The sequence below is a fragment of the Episyrphus balteatus genome, chromosome 3 (assembly GCF_945859705.1).
Source record: "Episyrphus balteatus chromosome 3, idEpiBalt1.1, whole genome shotgun sequence".
NCBI classification, from domain to species: Eukaryota; Metazoa; Arthropoda; class Insecta; order Diptera; family Syrphidae; genus Episyrphus; species Episyrphus balteatus.
Window position 1 is genome coordinate 42,380,873 of NC_079136.1, and position 23,240 is coordinate 42,404,112.

Genomic DNA, 23,240 nt, shown 5'->3' on the forward strand with positions numbered 1-23,240 from the left:
GCATCATCACAATCCACCCTCCACAAACACACACACACAAAGCAACTAGGTCATGTCATGAAGTGAAGAGGAAATAATTCTGAAAGTTCTCATGGGGAGAGTATATGTAGGTTTCCCCCAGTGGAGAACACAGGAACGAACGAATCATTCTATTGTTTCTTATTCTGGGTTCAAGGATATTATTGTTTCCCATATTCGTACGTTCGTACCGTATATACACCTTCGCAAAAGAGGACTAACAAAAGAACAATAAAGGCAAACAATAAGAGAAGACAAGAGAGTATTTGTTTCAAAACTTTTCAATACTCTTATGGTCTTACGTGTGCCAATCTTCCGGAGAAGTTTATAGTAGAGGAAGCCAGGACAGAATACAGAAGTCGGGTGATGGAACTTGGTGTAGGTATAGCCTCATGACGACGACCGACTACGACGATGGCGGCGACGACGGCGGTGTAGGTTTATAGACCTTTGAAGTGTTTTTGCCAATGATGCTTCCTTTTCAAAGTGATGTGTGTCCTTTTGTTTTGAATACTGTGCTACCACACACAGAGCAGAAATGATGAAAGTTTTCAATTGGTTTTGAAAGAATCTGGATATGTGAGCTATTGGAAGGCTTTCAAGAGGAAACTATTTATGGCATAATCCAAAGGATATATTGTCGATTTGTATATGAAATTTTATGAAGAAATTTTGTGATTTTCAGGGTTTTTTTTTTGAAATTTATTTGGCTAAGATGAAAAGATTTAGCTTTGTTTCTAGGAAATCAATTTTGAAAAACAGAGGTATTTTGAAACAAAACCAAACAACCAAGTCTTGAACTTTAATTCTGTTAACAACATTACAGACGCAAATAACAAAATTCTGAAATAAAAAGGATATCCAAGAGCCTTACCTTTTTTTTCAATTGAATACGTGCTCGGAATAAACAAGTGCTTTGATTTTGTTTAATCAATGAAAATGCCATGAGAAATCTTTTGGATTCAAGAAAAGTATGAATAAAATTAATTATAAATCTTTTTTTTAGGGTCTACTTGACTTTTTTTTAGCTTCTTTTTTATTTGCATTTCATTTCTTATACTATAGGTACCTTCTGTAGATGAACTGACTTATTTGACTAGATTCAATCTTAAAAAGTTTTTCCTAAAGGTTCTTTCATAAGATTTCTTTAAATGTTCTAACTAACTTTGGTTATAAATTAAGGGATTAGCTTTTAATGTCGCTCGTGTCTTAACATACAAAAGTTTTAAATGGGAAGGAATGAACTTTCAACACCTTCTTTCTGTCATTTCAGAGGATTGAAACTTATATCTTAATGTCGATTTAATTCAAAGCTGTATTAAGATTTGACATTTTGAATTTTAAAACAAAAGATTCTAACTTTGTGGTCAAATTGAGTTAAATAACGTGAATACATTTTTAAAATTTCAATTATAGAATCATAATGCCGGTCGGTCTGAAACGGATCGGTTGTCGCTATCGGTAAATCTTTGTATCCCCGTGGCAATGGTTAGTATGATGAACTATCAAGCCAGCAGGCTGAAAAAGCCTAAAAGAGTATCATTGTCATCAAAAAGTGCATCTACGTGCTAAGGCTTTCGGGTTCGGTGGTAAATCATGGGTAAAATTGTCTTCTTCGAGCTCAATGCAAATGGTACTTTTTCTAACAAAGTTTTGGATGAAAGAATGGGATTTCCAAATTCAGACTTTTTGGATTCAAATCCCGATTTAAAGTGAATTCTTCAAAATGCGTCTATTTTTTTTAGTGCATTTTTTTTTTCATTTTTTGTCCATTTATGGTAAATTTTGAATAGTATAATTGTATAATTATATTTTTGTGTTTTCATATTTGGTAATTTTTAGTTTCCCGTGATAAATTTAGTTCCCCACAGATTTTTTGACAGACACACCGAAATTATGACTTGCAGCAGAAGATGTACTAATTTCAATGTTAAGTTCCACCCTTTTGCCCAATTTTTTAAAAAATCGGAGCCTTAACAAATCTGTCAGTTTTATACGTGCTTGAAGCACGTAAAATGCATTACCTTACCTTACCAACGTTGATAAAGAACGTTTGTCAAAATATTTAGGATAAAATAGACTCGAAAACAGAATTTACTTTTATTCTTTTTTTTTTTTGAAAAGGATAGTCAAAGTTGTGCTTTAAATTGTAAATTCTGGAAGTAAAATTTATTCCCGAGTTTATATTATTGTAAGAGGTCTAAAAAGTACCGAAGACTCTTTTTATGTAATTTGGAGATAAATTTTGGGCCTCCGCGATTTTGTTTTTTTGTTTTTTCAAAAATTTGTCGGAGTTCAAATATTTAGTTCTCGTTGCCTTACATTTTGCTATTGGATGTTTTTCAGACGGTCTTCTTTTTTATAGCTGTAGAACACTAAACAGACTTACATTCTCAAAGAATACTTTTTTTTAACCAAACCTTACCTTACCAAACCTTATTTAGTTTACTTTTTTTATGCTCTAACAGCTCTGGCACAATTTTTGGTTTGGAAATATTTACCGATACTGAGTTATTTGATAAAATCCACTTTTGTACATCTTTGCATCAAAATGATCCCTCGATTTCTGAAACGAAAAATGTTTACTGACTGACCTACTTGTGTTAAGGGGGGAAATTACTCTGGATGACAGCTTTTTCAATATTTTTTTTTTGGAAAACTGAAAGCATTTATTGAAATTTGGAAAAGTATGTGATATTATTGACATTATGAAGTATTGATACAATTTTTTTGAAGTACAAAAAAAAAACAAAATTGTTAAAAAAAATATTTATTGTGAAAATTTTATTGAACTTTTAGGTTCATGCAATGGCCAATGAATTAACGAGTAATTTGCAATTTATTTCAAGTCGATAGCTTCATTAGTTTTTGAGTTACGTTGCACGGCGCGGAAAAAAACGCGTTTCGAGAAAAATGCGTTTAAATTTATCGTTTTTGTACTGTGGTAGGTTCGGACTTTTGAGGCTTAATTTAAGGCTAAAACCACTGAAAATAGTTTCTTCAGTTGATAAATTAATGTACAAGGCAAAAAAAAATAATGCAAAAATAAAAAATTCCAGAGGGATTTCCCCCCTTAAAAGTATCAAAAAATTCTCGATTTTAACTACTAAATTCTGAAAAAAATTGGTTATTTTAACAATTTATGAATTTTTGACCACGAATCGATTGACATACCTCTACAAGACTTGGGTAGGTCAAGCCTCTCTAAGTACTAACACACACACAAATTGTTGTCGTTTCATTCAAAAACTTAGTTACTCATTTGGCAAAAGAAAAAAATAATCTAAAAAAAAGGCAAAAAAAAGTTACGCATACACCACAGTGACCGTTTAAATTAAATTTTTAAAAATATCAAATTTCTTACTTTCGTAAAAAACATAAAACAAAACTGCGATGTTGCAAAATTGGTTTATTATAAAAGACTTTAAAATTCTTTAAAGCATTCAATTTGGAGTGTAAAATTATTAAATCCAATTCAAAACTTTAATTACTTTTAAAATCTTTATATATTACCATATATTTAATTAACTAAACTAACCCACTTTTGAAGTGTACCTTCCAACTGCAATTTCATCAAAGGATATCAAACCCAATGCCTTAAAACCTGGTGATGCCAAATAACACATTCAGGACATACCACACAGTCATTCAGCGTCATAATTCAAGGTTCCTTTAAAACTAAAAATAACAAAAGAAAAAAGCCAAACTCATCTTTATTCTCCCGGGATCAAAACTATATACCTATGAAGTTTTACATTCTTAAAACTCGATTGGCACAAACAAAAGAATTTCCAAGGATTTGCTTTCGGAAGCTTAATAATAATGAAAGCCAGGGCAATCCTTCTGATACAGATACACACACACACACATACACACACATTTAAACCAAAGCCATCAAAAGTTTCTTGAATATTCTCTGAGGTAAATTTTATTTATGAATTATTCCCTATTCCCTATAGCGCCCAATTCAGCAGGATTCTTTTCTTTTATACGCGAGTAGTTGTGTGGTTAAATGGAAAAATATAAAAGAATACAAACGATTTCTGTCTTCAACGACTGCAATAGCGTTTTGTGTTTTCTTCTGGTGTTGAGATAGAAAGTTAAGAAAAGAAGGTGAATTTTATATTCGTCTTAAAGTTAAGAAATATATATTTTTTTTTAAGGACGTCGGATGTGTCGCATTAAATTGCTTAGATAATAATAATTTTGTACTTTAAAAAATACTTCTTCTTCTTTTTTTCGTTTTCCTTCTTTTATCTCCTCTTCTTCCTTTTCTTTTAATTCTTTTTCGGTTCTTCTTGTTTTTTTTTTCTTCTTCTTTCTCCTCTTCATCGTAAAATTCTTCTTCTTTTTCTTTTTATTCTTTTTAAATTTTTCTTCTTTTTCGGTTGTTTTTCGATTCTTCTGAAAAACTTTGACTAATGCAATTTTTTAACAAATCCAATACTTGTCTTATATTTTTGAACAATAGGGCAAGTAGAAGGAGCTTTAAAAATAGACAGGATTAAAACCTTGAGAAGTTTTTTTTTTTAAATGCAGCAAACGAAATAAGAGCGCTAATATACCTATATTGAGGTATACGTGGATATCATTTCTGACAAAACAAAGAAAGGATCATCATGATGGTTTATTATTTATTTTATTTTAGTGAAAATTTAAATGCAGTGGCAGGAGCACGGTCATTTGAATGCGATACTACTCGAAGTGTCTTGCACTCCAGATTTTTTGATGCAGAATTGGCTATTTAGGAAATTCAATTAGTAGTAATTTTTTTTGTAAATTTATGTGTGTCCTAGTGACAGATCAAACAAAATATTGTTTACTATTTTGAAATAATTTCATGGTTTAAATTTCTATATTTCGTCGCCTGAGAATTGTTTTGTCGTATACGCCAATTTTGGAATTTTGGGAAATCGCATTTTAAGGTTTGAGCTTTTATAAAAAAAAAACTGGCCTATAGATTTTTTTCAATTTTTAATAGAACATTTTTTGCGATATCTTCTTCTTATTTTTGTTGTCAAAATTGTCACATTTATTTTAGTTTTCAAATTATCAAGGTTTTTATCCAAAATCAGTTTGTCGTAAACGCCACCAAAATCAACTTTTTTTTTCCATCCCGTACACGTACGACAAAGTAGGCGCACGTACAACATTCCAATACTAAAAAATAAATAAAAAAAATTTTCACAGTTCGTTTTTATTTATTAATTAAACATTTAAAAAAAGTTTCTTATTACATAGAAGTAGTATTGGTTTGACTTAGAGGCTCAATTATTAAAATAAATAGATTTAAAATAAAGAAAAACCAAAAACTATGACCATACACATAAAAAAAAATTAAAAAATGTCTTAACAAAAAATAAAAGTCATCCTATGGCTATGAAATATGAAAGAAATAAAATAAAAATAAACCAAGTTTGGTTAAATTAATAAATTAATATATGGTCATAAATAAAAGTAAATTAAATAAATATCAAACTAAAGAATTTATTCTAATTTTTTGATTTGAATAACGCTTCATAATATTCTTGGTCTGATTTAGGCATAAATATGAAAAGGCTTTTAATATCAATAATCTTATCCTTAGTTATCGAGTTAGATTTTTTTGTAATTTGAAGACATTGGCTGTACAAATTTACAGGAGTTGCTATATGTTTTAAATATTATATGTTTTAAATATTGATGAGCTTTTATGTTCCACTTTTCTACCGCTCGCTTTATAAAATAGTGTAAAAGTATCATCAGTATCATCAATTTGCAAAACAATAACGCAAATTTAGCGAAGAACAATGGCGCCTTAAAAAAATAGTTTTCGACCAGCAGGTGTTTTTTGCGAGCGGGTGCAATAACAAAACTCACAGCAACCCTTTTTCGCTTCGTTCACGACAACGCGCGTGAACGAAGAGGCGCCCACGAGTACAGTCGACTTCTTGATCTTGTGTGTTCCATACAAGATCAATAAGTATACAGCAATAAAACAGCAAAATTATTTTCACTTTACTTCGTTGAAGACAGCGCGCGCGAAAGAAGTGACAAGATCAATAAGTAATAAAACAATAAAACTGCGACCTTTTTTCACTTCGCTCAAGACAACGCGCTTGAACGAAGCGGCGCCCGTGACCGACGGTCGACTTCTTGATCTTGTGTTCGATAGAAGACCAATAAGTGTACATAATTATAAGCTGTACTTGCGACCGAGGATGAGGCCAAGTATCTAGCGGCAGGAACAAACGACAAGAACCATGGCAAAATTAAATACAACATTTGAGATGTCTCTCAGATGCACTTTTTTCTTTCTTGCACCTCAAGTAGCGCAAAGCTTAATGCAGCCCTTAGTTTTTAAATTCGTTGTCCTTACAGCAGATGAAGTCCTTATTTTCAATAAATACTTTTCTAGTAGGTTTATTATATTTGTTTATATTCTATTTGGGTCATATACCTACATACATGTAAGACAAAACAAGTTCGAAATCTTCTACCCTATCTGTTTTGTACGACGTACGACAAACCAATACTGAAGAAAAAAAAGCTGAAAAATACATAGAATTTTTGTCGTAAACGCCAAAAGTTGGCGCTTACGACAAACCAACGCTAATCCGATGCTTATTTTGTGGATATACGACAAAATGCACACTAATTATCTAAGTAACGGTAAACGATAGGACAAATCTGATAACAGAAATGAAAAGAGAACGTTCTAAAACCTATTACTACATATCCAGTTTAAAAAAGTGCATTTTGGCGTTTACGACAAAACAACTCTCGGGCGACGATTTTTATCCAATAAAGGCTCTGGTTCAATTAATTTTGTTTTGTCTCAAATTATAGTTTGGTTTGACGTTTTGCAATTGTATATTGTAGTGTGTGTGAAAATGTATGTGAATCCGTCTCAAAAAGAGATTTGAAAAGATCGAATCTTCCGGAATCTTCCGGAAAAGTAGCAATTTTTTTCAATGCAGATTGATTCGACTGCAGATTGAATTTTTGGTTGTTTGGAATTCGAAATAAGGTTCTTAACACATTTTTGTAAGTTTTCATTAGTATTTTAGTTAGTAAAATCAGTTTACTTTTAAACTTTCACTTTAGAACTTATGTAAGTAAGATTATAAAAATGCTCACTTCTGTAGTGCACCACAAAATTAGTTTTCAACTCCTTCAAACTTTTTTCAATAAATATTTCAAAATGGCCTTTTAAAAATTCGGCACTTCAAAAATTAGGCTTTTAAGAAATACGGCTATTTGCCAATACACTTGTGGCGACATCTCAAATTTCATCGCTGAATTTTCAATTTATTTGACATTACTTTAAGTCACTCATTCTTTTAAATTTCATTCATTTCTTTTAATTTCTTTTATTTCCTTTTTCTATCAAAATATTAAATGTATAAAGAGAAGGCTTAACCCAAAATCTTTCCTCTTGATAATCATATACGCCTCGTGGCTACAATCGAAATTTGTATACTTAGTTAGTAAGTTTAAATTTTATTAAATTGGATTATTTTTAGATGAAAGTTCGCATCTTTTTATCAAATTAAACGACTCCACACACTTAAAAAATACAACTCTTTACTTTACAAATTTAAATAATGTGTACCTATGTTAAATTTTAAATAAAGCTGATGAATTGGGCAGTCATTACCCGTTAGCAGTGTACATTAGATTATAATTTCATCTTAAAAGCCAATTAACATGAAGTCAAGTCCAACTTTAGACAGTTGAATGATTTTAAACCCCAAATATTGAATTTGCATATATTTTGACATCAGCGTCACCTTCCGGGTCCAAATATAAAAAAAATTGTCTCGAATGAACCTTATCACACACACAAAAATTCACAAAAATCTATACAGTCTTTCGGACTCCAAATATGGAATTTCACTATAACTTGACAACAGCGACACCTACCGGGTCCAATTATAACACAAAACCTGTCTGGGATGGACCTTATCGCACACCCGAAATTTCACAAAAATATGTTCAGTCATTCGACCCCAAATACGCAATTGCATATAACTTGACAACAGCGCCACCTAGCGGGTCCAATTATAACACAAAACCTGTCTGGGATGAACCTTATCACACCCACCAGATTTCAGAAAAATCTATCAAGTCGTTTAGAAGGAGTAGGGTCACAAACAAACGCACAGGAGAATTATATATATAAGATATAAAAACATTATGATGCCTTTGAACTTGTGAATTGTGATACATATATGGAAATTCCATTGAATTTTAACGAAATTTGATTTTTTTCATATGAATCTGATAGAACCCATACTTTGTAAGTACGTTTTACGAATCCCTAATGCCGCATATCACTTGAAATCAAACAAAGTCTATGGGTCAAAATCATAGAGGTGAGATATTTCTTTTATTTGATTTATGGCAAAAATTTCATTCTTAAATGTTCGGTACCTATTTTAGGTACTATAATAGCTATCCAGTTCAAAAGGGGCAGAGCACAAAAACGAGTATTCTTCAATTTGCCCCAAACACTACTACTAGGTCAACTTTCTCTGAAAGAGTGGTGATCATTGTTAATTAAGGTCGTAGCTCGTAGGCAACAAACAAATCAAATATATGACTTAATACCTGTGCACAAATACCTGTGTGATTTGTATAGTATAGTGTTTTGGTTATGGGTCAAAATCATGAAGGTGGAAAATTTGATGTCATTTATCAATAAAAATAGTAGGCACGCATCTACAAATATATTTGTTTCGGTTAGAAAAGTTTCCATTTCTTTTTTATTGCATCTAATATACCCAAAAACAGCGTTCCCGGACATGTACATAACTCAAAAACTGATATTCAAATGACCTAAAAACACATTACAAACAATTATTTTTAAGTATTTCTTTACACAATACTTTTTATAAATTGGTACATCTCTTACAAAAAAATTTAGTAGTGTTGTTTTTATACATTAATAAAAGTTGTCAAAAGAAAAATGAGGTATAAAACCAACATTTCTTAACGTATGGTGCTGCAAGAAGTTTTTAAAGTTGATTTTATATGATTTATCATTCCACACCTATTTTTATGGATAAATATATAAAATGTATGTAAGAAGCAAGTTTTAGTTTCATTTTTAATTAAGGTCAAAACATCATTTCCGGGAACTCTCTTAGAATCTGAATAAATAATGTAGGTAGTCTTACCACTCATAATTTTGCATTTTTTAGGTTTTTTTACTCAGGTTTCTTTCTGAGTATGGCTGTAATATACACTTTTATTAAAAAAGTTAAAAAAAATAAAAGAAAAAATTACTCATGGCCTAAGTGTTTCGGACGTGCATAAAAGCATTTTTTTGTAGAAATATGTCTCTGCCCCAAGAAATAAAGTTACATTTGAATTATTTCAGACCCACTATCTTAATATAATATAATATCATTCACACTGATACTATTTCTAGACCCCTAAAGCCGTTTTGAAATGATCATCACCATTTCCAGGAACGTTTTTCTAGTACTAATTTTTGGGATTTTGCGGTAAATTAAAAAATATACATTTTTGTGCTCTGCCCGTTCATGAACCGACAAATTATGGCTAAAGCGAACATTTGAGCATGAATTTTTTATCAAAGTTGATTTTTTAAGAATTCGGTCACCTCCATGATTTTGACCCTTATATTATTTTTAAGAGTTAATATTCCAGTCATACATGGATTGAATTCTTTTTAAATGTCCCAAAACCAGGCATTATTATATCTGTAAAACTACAGTTTTCAAACTGAATTTTAAAGCCTTTTCGGAAATGACTTTTTGACCATACTGCCCATAATCTCGTAAAGGTCATAACTACATTTTTCTTACTTCTGAGTTATAGAGGGAAACACTAAATCTAATATCGCAATTTGCATATAAAAATGATAAAAATCAAAAGTACATTTTGAATTTTCTGACTTATTTGAAGACCTAGGCTAAAATAAATAAATGAGGATAAATCAGAGACAATGCCCTAACTCCAAATATGCAAACAATCAAAATCGAAAATTTTGTAGTTAGAGCCTTTACGAGATTATGGGCAGCATAACGTAAAACGATTTTTTTGATATTACCTATATTGCACCTAGTGGTCTCGATTTTTGATCACAATATCACAAAATTAAAAATAATCTTAATATAACCCAAAACAAGCGTTCCCGGAATGAATGAGACTAGAACTCAATTAGTAGTAGTAAGTAGTAGTAAAATGTTTTTTTTTTCAACATAACAAAAAGGTTACAATTTTTTTTTAATATTAAGATTTTTTTTCATTGAATTTAGTTATTATTATGTGCAAAATACAAAACTTATGACAATGACTACTTGTAGAACGCAATTATAAATAAAATTAAATGAATTTACTTATGCATATAAAAAAAGGTAAATCCATATAATGCCAGGAGTGGCAGAAAAAAGAAGGTCACCTTTAAAATAGTCAAAAAAGGCAGGAGACAAACTCAAAATAAAACTGTATATGATTATTTTGAAAAAGAAGACGTCGCAGACTGTATTTGTATCTTCTGTCTGCAATTGTTTTCTTAATCCAATCCAAAAGATGGGTGAATTAAATGCACCAAGTGTACAAAATGATCCCACGAAGTGGAAACTGATGAAGATATAACATACGAGTGTGATTTTAACAAATAGATTACATTCTTTAAGAAAGAAACGGTCTTACTATTAACAAAATTTCGGGTTGGGGTCAAAATTCTGCCGGGGTCAAAATTCTTTTGTCAAAATTCTGCTTTCAAAATTCTGCTTTACAAAATTCTGCTTTCAAAATTCTGTTTTTCAAAATTCTGCAAAAAATTAAAAAAGGGCTCTAAAACGTCAAAAAGCGCGCGCTTTTTAACATTTTCCAAACCCTTTTTTAATTTTTTGCAAAAATTTGTAAAATCATCTTCTTGAAAAATGTTCTAGGGGCAGGTGGCCTAAAATGGCCCCCCTAAGGAAAATGTCCTATATCTCGAAAAACAGTAGCATTCAAACTTGAATGCTATATACTTTTTAAACTTTAATATATTACTCTCACATTTTTTTCATTTGCGAGTTTATAAAGTTCCAAAAAGTATTTAATTTTTTTAATTTTCAAGACGTCTACAAATTTCACTGATCAAATTTACCCGGGTAAAATGGCACATTGTCGTGATTTTAAATGCAAAATTGAGTTTCTTGGAACAAGTGGTGCTTAATCCCCCCAGATCTTTCTTCGAGTCATTCAAAACCCAGTTCATGTTGGTTGCTCGTCTCATTTTTGAAAGTTTGCAACTTTCATGTTTTGGATGCTTTTTTCCAGGTTTTTGACGGAATCAAGGGCTTTCTTCAGTCCAGGACTTCCTCTCTGTACATCGTTCATAAATAGCAACTATTTTTACTTTAAAAAATAGAAAATGCGAAAAAAATTTGAAATGACATGTGAAATAGGTATGCCATTTTACCCGAGCACTAAGTAGGCAATTTTGCCCATTTTGAGTTTTTTTCAATTTAATTTTTACACCAAAAAATTTAAAATCGTTTTAAACCAACTTATTTCAGTAAATTAATAAGAAATACTTCATGCGTACACACATTAACTTCTTTTTCCAAAATACAATGTTTTTTATACTTTTTTTTGCAAAAAAAAATTTCACAAAATTTTAACGAGTGTACTTTTTGATGTGGATAGAGACATTTTGACCTGTAAAATTTCAAAAAATGACTTGAAGTTCCTGAAATTTCGTATATGTTGGTTTTGCCAGATAAACTAAAGAATCGCGTTCATAAAACTTTCTAATTATTTTCGATTCTACGATTTCTAGCAAGGGGGCCATTTTACCTTGGGGTGCCATTTTAGGCCACTTTCCCCTACTTATTTGATTACTTACCTTCAAAATTTGTCATTCTTTGAAAGCAAATTAATTTTTGTTTTATAAATGAATAAATTTGAAAATATTAAGAAAAGGTTTTTAATACATTTCCGAAAATAATTAAAATTTTTTTAATTTATCAAATAAAGATGAATATTTAAAAATTTGGATAAGAAAATGAATATTTTGTATCAAACAACATCGGTTCCAACAAGTTAAACATAGATTTAATTTGAAAAAAAGTCAGTCTATGCATTTTAAAAAATATTTGCGACACTTAAACAAAAAAATTTAGGAAAGTACCAATGTTGAATTACATTAATGAAGTGTATTTTTCTTTAGTCCGCGCATATGCTATAAAAAAAAAAAACAGAATTGGCAGAATTTTTTTGTTCAAGTATAATGCTGGCAGAATTTTGAAAAGCAGAATTTTAAAAAGCAGAATTTTGAAAAGCAGAATAGAAAAAAAGCAGAATTTTCGTTAAAAAAGCAGAATTTTGAAAAGCAGAATTTTGAAGCCAGAATTTTGACCCGATCCCCAAAATTTCATATAGTTGCAAAACCGTTTTTTTGTCATAGATGTTTTTTTCAAAACGTATTAGGTATCTCTTGTTCAGTATTTTTTTTTTTTTTTTTATAGGTAATAATGAGAGTTCCTACAAAAAATAATAAAATTAATGAACTAGGACTTTATTTTAATTAAGAAATGTTTTTTTTATTGATTTTTTTTTTTTTGTTTTAGTCAAAAAACGATTATTTCAATTACAAAATCACCTTCAATAAATAGATTTCCGTTCATGGTCCTCACATTGCTTCGTAAGCAGTTCGAGATAATCCCAATAGATTCATTTGATATGTTATTCAATTTCCACCTGTATACTTCTGCTAACATCGGAAAACGTTTACCTTTTATTTGTTTTTGTCCGTATTTTAAGTGCTCCTGGCTTAGCTCATAAATAATTACAAATCATAATCCTATTAGTGTGTCGGTAGTCAAAAGACTAGCTAAATTTCGAAAAGGCTTTTCCCCATGCCTCTAAGTATCAACACACACACAAATTCCTACACATTCAAATATCAAAATGTGACATTTGAATGCTTCTGCTGATTGATTGCTAATCATTTCAACCCATCGAGGTTATCATTCACCAAGCCGAACCGCAGCCATGTCTCATATGCTTGTCCAGATTAAATTGAGTTTTGCTTTCCATCACTCAGATTCAATCCTCCTCCCTTTTTCGTTCCAATTATATATCTCCGCAGGCGGGGAATTTTGGGATTAAGTGTTAATGTGTGATAGTGATAGTATATCGTTTGATTGATTCCCTCATACTTAGGGCTAGCATTTTGTGACAAGACAAGCGGAAGGACATCAATCAATGCTTCAAATATGGCCAAACATAAATAACGCTTTCGTTTTGTTTACTCTTTCCGCCCCATCGAATAACTTCTAAGGACATTTAAGGTTTAGAGGTTGCTTATGGTTGGTTGGTATATCCTACGCAAGTTGCAACAGAGGGGGTTTACAGAAGCGGAAAATGGGGGGTTGATGGCTGGGCGTGCTGAATTTTTATTTTTTTTTTCTCTAATATCCGTCTAACCTTTATCGCTCTCAACTGACAAGGGATGAGAGATTGATTTGTTTTTGGCCCCCAGAATAGAACCCAGCCAGTCTGCATCCCGCAGGGAAAAGACGGAAAAGTATTTGAACAATTTTTCTTAGAAAAGAAAATAATTGACTGCCAACCTTTGGTTTCCTTTTTGAATGAACTTTTATTGATTAAGTTCTGCGTCGTCGACGATGACGATGCTGACGATGATGGTCTTCATTGGAGTTGCTCTATGTTTTTTTAAGTTGCTCCTTTTAAGGTCAAGTATTGGTTTTTTCAGGAGGGAAAATTCACTACACAAATGATTTCCTTGGGAAGCTAGAAGATCAAGGGAGTTTGATTTCTTTTTTATGATACAACTTTTTAACTTAGTGTCTTGGAATACTATCTAAAAACCTTTGTTGCCTAGTTACGATTTGAAAAATCAAGAGTAAGTACATGCGACCGAGTGGCATAGTTTATTTATGATATTTTTTTGCCTTAAAGTCTGTGGAGATTTTTGAAAAGGTAGAAAATTCAATGAATAAATCTTTCGAAGAAACCTAGACGAGTTTCAATGAACAATTTAGTAACAGTGATGTAAAGCAAATCTGTAACTTGAGAATGGGGAACGTTGAAATTTGAGCCATCATCGGTTTTTTTTTTATCTTAGGGCATTTAAATATTATTGATATAGATTTTCTCATAAAGACTTTAATGTATAGGTGTCTGTAACGCACTTTATATTAAACACTTATTTGGGTGTAATAAAGATCTTAATTTTAGTTTCAAAGACCAAAACGTTAAACAAGATGGCAAAAATATTTATAAAAGCCATGAAATTGTAAATATTTATAGGTAAGTAGTGTTATTATCTCAGAAGGCCAAACTTGATGTGTCAAAATTATGGAGGTTTGAAATTTTCAGGACCGAATTCTTAAAAAATCAACTTTGTTTTATGATAAAAATTTCATGCTCAAATGTTCGCTATAATTTGTGGTTCATGTACGGGCAGACAAAAAAAATTTATATTTTTCAATTTAACGCCAAAACCCCCAAAATTTAGTACCTAGAAAAACGTTCCACGAAATGTTGGTGATCTCTTCAAAACGACTTTAGAGGTCTAAAAATTTTATCAATGTGAATGATGTATCATTATATTGAGATAGTAGGCTTTAAATAAATCAAATATAACTTTATTTCTTGTTTCAAAGACCAATATTTTCAAAAACTGCTTTTTATGCATATCCCAAATTCTAAATCCATAAGTAATATTTTCTTTAGTTTTTTGGTAACTTTTTTGATGAAAGTATATATAACAGCCATACTTAAATATGATACTGATTAAAAATACGCAAAAAAATGCAGACCACATTATTTATTCAGATTCTGAGAGCGTTCCCGGAAATGACATTTATCTTTATTTTTTATGTCATAAATTAAAACGAAATATTTTTGAGATTATATTTTAGTGGCCTCGATTTTTTTGTAAGAGATGTACAAATTTATATATAAAGAGTATTGTGTATAACTGGTGTTAAGAATAGAAATAATTTAAAATAATTGACTTGAATGTATTTTTATGCCATTTGAATTTCAGTTTTTGAGTTATGGACATGTCCATGAATTTTTTTTTTTTTTAGAAGGTATATTAGATGCAATAAAGAAATAAAAGAAATGGAAACTTCTTAAAAATCAATTTTCGAAATTTTAATGGGACACCCTTTCATTTTGTTCTTCGTGCCTTAAATATAAATTGGGTAAAATTTGGTACAGTTTAAACACGTTCTAGGGGTCGCTACCACAATTCAAAGTTTTGAAAAATAAACCAAATTTTGTTTTTTTTTCTCAGAAAATTTTAAAATTTGTTATCAGAATTAAGTACTTTATATAAAATCTTTAACTGTTTTCAAAGAAATTTTGATAAAAATACAGTGGAATAAAAATGAAGTTTAAATTTGAATATTTTTGAATTTGACATTTTTTTTGTGTTATTCTGTAGAATAGTTAACTGAGTGATCTTTCTTAATTGAAAAATTCAATGATTTTATCTAGTTGTTTATGAACCTAAAATCTTTATTCGACAGACAGTTAACTGACTGTTTATTAGAAGATTGAAAAATCGGGTCTTAAGCGTACTTTGTATTGTAACAAAAAAAATTTTTGTTGAAATTGATCTTTTTTTTTTACTTAAATCTTTAGTGAACGGTAGCGACCCCTAAATTTTAATATTAAAATCTGAAAAAAATACCATATACTATGCTTATATGGTAGAACATAATGCAGGGGTGTCCCATTAAAAAATCGAGAAAAAGATTGTTTCGACCATATAAGAAGCACCCTAATATGCATTCCTAGATGCGTGCCTATTATTTTAATTTGTAAATGAATAAAAATAAAATGCACGACTGGGGTCGCACGTACTTGCTTTTATGCTTTAAGTTACTCTAATGTTAAAGCTTTTTATTCAAGAAAATTAAGAAAATTTAAAATTTGATATTTTCAAGAAATTAAAAAAAATAAAATCTGTTTTTTATAATTAATTGAATATCGTTTTAAATGATCTTTCACAAAAAACCAAGTATGCCAATTTACTTCTTGTATAAAAGGGAATTTTTTCGTTGGAGCCGTTTTTTAAAAAAAGAATTTTTTATATATAAAAATTTTCTAACATTTTTCAAAAAAAAAGTTGGTATGCCATTTTGAAGTAATAATTTATTTACGCATTAAAACGAAATTTCAAAATTTTTCATAAACACGTTTTCAAAAACTTGATTTTTCAAAAAAAAAAAATTTGAAATATTTTTTAAAAATCCAAAAATGAGTTTTTTGAAAATTTTCTAAATTTTTAACATTACCTTTACCCAAACGATTTTGTATAAAAATGTTCTTTGAAATCGGGGTATTCTTGAACGAGATATTCATAAATCAAAAAAACCGTTATATGACAGGTACCGTTAATAACGGTAAAAAAAATATTTTTTTAATTTAGAAAGTTGGCTCTTATGTGTACTACTACACTCAAAAATTTTAATGAAAATCGTTACAGCCGTTTTTGAAAAAAATTAACTTTTCTATTTCCGTTATATAACAGGTACCGTTAGTTTTGGTCCTAAAAAAAAAAATTTCAATTTGTCCTCTAGGGAATCACCCAAAACTCTTAACTACAAAGTTTGAACAAAATCACTCGAATAGTTTAGGCTGTAGCTCGAGGTACATACAGACAGACAGACAGACAGAATTGCCGGAACCACTTTTTTGGCATTCTCCATCATCGTAATGTCATGTAAAATTGTTATCTCGAGTTCGATTTTGTTTACGAATCCTAAACTTGCCCTATAGTACCTATATCGCAAGTAAAAAACGTTTAATTTAATGTTATTTTGATTTAAAAAAATGCCTGGACATCAAATTTTTCACCTCCATATGATTTTGACCCAGGTACCCTTTTTTTATTTCTCCTACTTTACTGCTATTTATTTGGTCGCCATTTTGACGTCAGGAAACGTCAACAAACCTCCCGCTTTTGAGTTATTGGTCTAGTCCCTTCTTTTATACCTAATATTGTTTTTTCAACTGGGTTCTTCTTATTTTTGCATTACCAGTTGCATAAACAGTTTTATCGGTGTGCTGTATTTCATCCAAGACGGTATTTTGGAAGTTCATGTTACTCCTGCTGTCATGTATAGCATCTTTATTTCAGTTGCTCTCATACATTTTGTACACTGTTCATAATTTTAATTAGTGTTTAAGCTTATATCATTTGCACGGTAATTTCTTGACATTTCGTCCCAAATCGGACGTGTACATTAGACTGGGCCAAAAAAATAAAATATTTTTTTTTTTGAAAGTTACTTCGAAAATCTTGTTCAGGATGATGAAAAAAAAATTTGGTGAAAATTTGAGCCGTTAAAAAAAATTTTAAGAGGTCTATCATCGGTGTTTTTTATTTTTATACATGATATGATGTTTTACAACAGAACTGCTAGACGATCAAAGTAAAAAAAATTTCTGTTCATTTTTTCTTATATAAAATTAAATTTCCTACAAAAAAGATTTAAGTGAAAATTTTCGTCAGACGAGCCGTATTCGAGTAATTAAGCTTTTTAAATCGAAGTGTTTTTTCAATTTGACTGTTTCACTTTGGAATTTTGTGATGAGCAAATAAGTGAATAGAAAAATAAAACCTCGACAGATTCTTATAGGAAATTTAATTCTCTACAAAAAAGGTCTCCTAGTAATTTTCCCTAAATTGGGTTCTGAAGAAGTTATTCACGATTTAAATCGAGAAAAAAATTAAAAAATCAATTTTCAATTTCAAAATTTTCTAATTCACTGAAAATTCAATATTTTCAAATTAGCAATATGTTTTCTTGTAGGGAATTAAACGTTCTATAAAAAGTTCCTTGGCAGCAAATTAATTGCTTTAACCGTTTAGAAGATAATCGTATTCAAATCGCAAATGCATACTTGTCATAAGAAAACTATTGAAATCAGTGGGCATTGGTTTTGATACGAATATCTTCTTAAAGGTTAAAGCAATTAATTTGCTGCCAAGGAACTTTTTATAGAACGTTTAATTCACTACAAGAAAACATCTTGCTAATTTGAAAATATTGAATTTTCAGTGAATTAGAAAATTTTGAAATTGAAAATTGATTTTTTAATTTTTTTCTTGATTTAAATCGTGAATAACTTCTTCAGAACTCAATTTAGGGAAAATTACTAGGAGACCTTTTTTGTAGAGAATTAAATTTCCTATAAGAATCTGTCGAGGTTTTATTTTTCTATTCACTTATTTGCTCATCACAAAATTCCAAAGTGAAACAGTCAAATTGAAAAAACACTTCGATTTAAAAAGCTTAATTACTCGAATACGGCTCGTCTGACGAAAATTTTCAATTAGATCTTTTTTGTGGGAAATTTAATTTTATATAAGAAAAAATGAACAGAAATTTTTTTTACTTTGATCGTCTAGCAGTTCTGTTGTAAAACATCATATCATGTATAAAAATAAAAAACACCGATGATAGACCTCTTAAAATTTTTTTTAACGGCTCAAATTTTCACCAAATTTTTTTTTCATCATCCTGAACAAGATTTTCGAAGTAACTTTCAAAAAAAAAAATATTTTATTTTTTTGGCCCAGTCTAGTGTACATACTGTTTTGAATTCTATTAAAATGCTTATTATGTCACCATTTTGAATACAAAACCAAATTTCATCTTTTTTCGTCAAGAAAAGGACGTGCAGATGATTTTTGAGACCAAAAATTCTCAGTATTTTGACCAACCTGAGCTAATATATTTTTCGAAATATCTTGAAAACTGACCAAATTTATGAAAAGCACTCTTTTAACAGCATTCTGAAAGCGTCAAGGTACATTTTCACAACTAGTGTACTATTAAAAAGGCTAAAACTTTATATAACTCTGTACCCAGTAATTGATCTTCTAAAAAAAACTCTAGGTGTCCATCTTGTATCTTTTGAATTCCTTCCCGATTACACCACAATTCTAAGAAGTAAACTTACCCTTGCCCTCTACCTTATAATTTTCAACTATAACAAAAATATGATTGCATGTTCTTGTACCTGTCTTCACGTTGTCAATAGCAGCTAAAAATCTAGATGCTAAAAATTACAAGAAAAAACAAAAAAATTGATTTCGTTTGCACCTTCAACTAAACTTAAAAAAAAAAAAAAAATACGCCTTTCAACGGCACGCGGACACCAATCCAATATTTCATTTTAATGTGTTTTCAATGTTTTCGTTTTTTTTTCTAAAATTAGACTCCAAATGTATTAACAAAAAATTAAAAAAAAAATTAGCCAAACTATAAACAACATTTAACATATTTTCGTGTTTAAATTTAGAAAATAATATGGCAAATTGTATTTCATTTATTTATCACTACATCTCTGATGAAAATGCAAAATGAACATCAAAGCCCCATCAGCCCCGTGGCTAAACAGTAAGTGCTGGGGTTAGCTTTTTAATATTTTTTTCTCCATCAGCTGAGAGAAATGAGATAATGTTAATGCAGGCAGGAGGTGGGTAGTTTTTTTTTGACCGGAATTTTTAATTGTGTTTATGTTGAAAATATAATTTGACTTTTAATAGCCACAAACCAAGGATACACAAATAATTTTTTATGAACTGTTGTTTTTTTTTTTTCTTTTTGGATTTTCATTTATTTCGAGAAATTGCGGTTTTTTGCGTGCCAAACTTAGATAGATGGTATTTTTTTTTTTGTATTGTTGTTTGTGGTTTAATCAAAGGAAATAAAAGTGATGCTGGTAGTATAGCTATGTTCAACCAATTTTTAATTTAATATATAAATAAATAAATAAATAAATAAATAAATAAATAAATAAATAAATAAATAAATAAATAAATAAATAAATAAATAAATAAATAAATAAATAAATAAATAAATAAATAAATAAATAAATAAATAAATAAATAAATAAATAAATAAATAAATAAATAAATAAATAAATAAATAAATAAATAAATAAATAAATAAATAAATAAATAAATAAATAAATAAATAAATAAATAAATAAATAAATAAATAAATAAATAAATAAATAAATAAATAAATAAATAAATAAATAAATAAATAAATAAATAAATAAATAAATAAATAAATAAATAAATAAATAAATAAATAAATAAATAAATAAATAAATAAATAAATAAATAAATAAATAAATAAATAAATAAATAAATAAATAAATAAATAAATAAATAAATAAATAAATAAATAAATAAATAAATAAATAAATAAATAAATAAATAAATAAATAAATAAATAAATAAATAAATAAATAAGTAAATAAATAAATAAATAAATAAATAAATAAATAAATAAATAAATAAATAAATAAATAAATAAATAAATAAATAAATAAATAAATAAATAAACAAATAAATAAATAAATAAATAAATAAATAAATAAATAAATAAATAAATAAATAAATAAATAAATAAATAAATACATAAATAAATAAATAAATAAATAAATAAATAAATAAATAAATAAATAAATAAATAAATAAATAAATAAATAAATAAGTAAATAAATAAATAAATAATAACAGATTATGGCCAACGATAGATTTTGTATTAATTGTTAATAAATTATGTTTAAAAAAAATATTACGTATACGCCACAGTGATCCAAAAGAGCATTCCTTCTTCTCCACAATTAATTCACTTTAAAATGTATAAATAAACTAAACTACATTACAAGATTTCTTTAAATTGATTTGAAAAATGACTTGGAACTTAAAAAAGAACCCTCAACAAAATTAACTTAAATTTTGGACCATTATAACGTTCAGTAGTATTATTACACTTTCCACTAAGCATGGTAAATTATTCAATCCATTATGAAATAAGCTTCACTCTAACACCAATCTTTAAACCCTCTTTTGTTCAACACGCTTGATTGCTTCGCATCAAAAAGAACATCACGTTATGGTGATAGAAAAATGAGAAAAACCAAAGAAACACCTTACATCGTCGTTGTCTGTCGTTTTCCTACGAAATAACAGTGGAATTATGCATACTAAATTGTTGACCTAAATTGAAAAAAAAAAAAAAAAAAAGGAATATAAATTATCACTCTAAAAACCTTTTTATATTTTTATTTATACCAATCAAATGTAATTGGTATAAAGAATGTTAAGACCTCGTTAGAAGGTTTGAAACAAAAATTCTTTAACTTTTTTATTCCTCAACCAAGATTTTCATTTCTGTACCACATGCAAATAATTACAAAATTGTATTTTTTGATTGGTATAAAACTGGTCTAACAACAAAATAATCCAAAATTTAATAAGATTTAAGATGAAATTTGAGTGCTTTTAATGGTTTTTAAGTTGAAAAGATCTGAGAAATAATACTAATCTCATTTTTGTCCAACTTATTATGCCCCTTGTTTTACTGTATCCTTGCACAGGATAACGATGACAAAGACAGAATTATTTCGCTGCGATTTGAAATGACAAAAAGATCCTGCTTTTTAAAAAAGCGCACATAGAAAAGATATTTTTGTTGTTTTTTTTTTTTTATGTTTTCCGTCTTTTATCACTTTGTTGTCGACATCCATCATCAAGGGAAGAGCAACAATACGAAAAAAAATATCAAGTAACACAAAATACGGTATGATGATGACACCAGAATGTAATCTGCACAGAAAAAATATAAAAAAAATGGAGGAAAATTACGTTCATGGATTCAAAAATCTATTGTGTCTATAGAAAAAGGCCAACAATACAACATAAACAACAACACCAACAAAAGATCAACGAAACAACTAAAAATAACAACAACAACAAGCAACGGAATGTAAGAACATTTTTTTATCATCTCAGTACTTTTCGCAAAGCTTAGATTCAACTTTAAAGATATTTTTGTTGTTTTTTTTTTTATTTTTTGTTTTTCTTCTCTCTTCACTTTTCAGATGCATATCCACATCCTGCCAGAGCGATAGCACACACAACAAAATGCACAAAACAATTCTCCATGGCATGACATGGCTTTGGGGGCTTTTGTGGGTAGGAACGTACAACAAAAAATGAGAGATACCAGATACCACCCATCCGGAACAAACAAAAAAGCCATACACCACACCAAATATGTGCACAGCGCACAGTTTATCTATGGAAAAGCCTTCAGGGTGTTAACGTATATATATATTGAACGAGGGTAAATATATAAGCGTGAACGTGAACACTGCCATAGCACAGCTACCCTCCATGTTTTACTTTCTTTCCGCGACGCTCTAGCTGTTGGGAATTTTTTTTAACACTGGTGGAATGTGAAATTTTGGTTCACAAAATTTGTTCGAGAAAGGTAATTTTTATTGGGGATAAAGCTAAGAGTTGGTTGAAAAAATAAACAATGTTTACCAATCAGTCACGACATAACAATGTTTGATAGCTCGAAAAAGAGGATCCTGAATTTCCACAAGCCTATATTCAGATGTAGACAGTTATTTCAAATTTTTAAAACGTTTTGGATAACACCAGTGACCTGCTTTTTTTTAAATTCCAATACGTTATATTTTTTTAAAATGATAACAGACAAACTATGAATAAAATCGGTTCAAATGTGAATTTGTAGAAATCAGATAAAATTTATTAATTTGAAAAATATGTATTTAAAATTTAAATTTTTTCAGAAAATTTTAAATTTCATTAAAAAAGAACGAAATCGCTTTTTAAAGTATTAAAAATTTGATATTTTGAAAAGTCTTATTTTTTTTGGCAAAAATTTAGGACGACGAGGATGGGATTCGAACCCACGCGTGCAGAGCACATTGGATTAGCAGTCCAACGCCTTAACCACTCGGCCACCTCGTCAGTCAATCCTGATTTTTGTTCAATGTTTGTCATTGACTATTTCTTTTAAATAATTATGATGAAGTATTGAATTATAAATTATTTGTGTATAGGAAATAAATAAACAAATTAAAAAAAAAAAATGAACTTATGTTGTTTCTGCAAAAACAAATTTATTAAAAGAATATTAAACTGTGAAGAAAAAAATGCAATATATTAAAAATAAAATGAAAAAAAAAACCTAGTTGATATCTAAAACAGACAATATAAGTTAAATTCGGGAAACCGACGAAGTTACGAATACCAGAGTTACGGGCGACAGAGTTACGAGCGTCAAAGTTACGCGAAACCGAAGCTACGAAAAACTAGAGTTACGAATTCTAAAGTTATGTTAAGCTATGACATGTGATTTTTGGGTTGGCAACAATTGCGAGGAACGATATGGAAT

The 23,240-nt window shown here is 29.1% G+C and overlaps 1 non-coding gene across 1 annotated transcript; it reads right to left on the minus strand.

The window, feature by feature from the left end:
• Positions 1–22,731: 22,731 nt before the first annotated feature.
• On the minus strand, positions 22,732–22,813 carry Trnas-gcu (transfer RNA serine (anticodon GCU)). Its single transcript has one exon. It is a non-coding gene; the product is annotated as a tRNA-Ser (tRNA).
• Between the last annotated feature and the right edge of the window lie 427 nt (positions 22,814–23,240).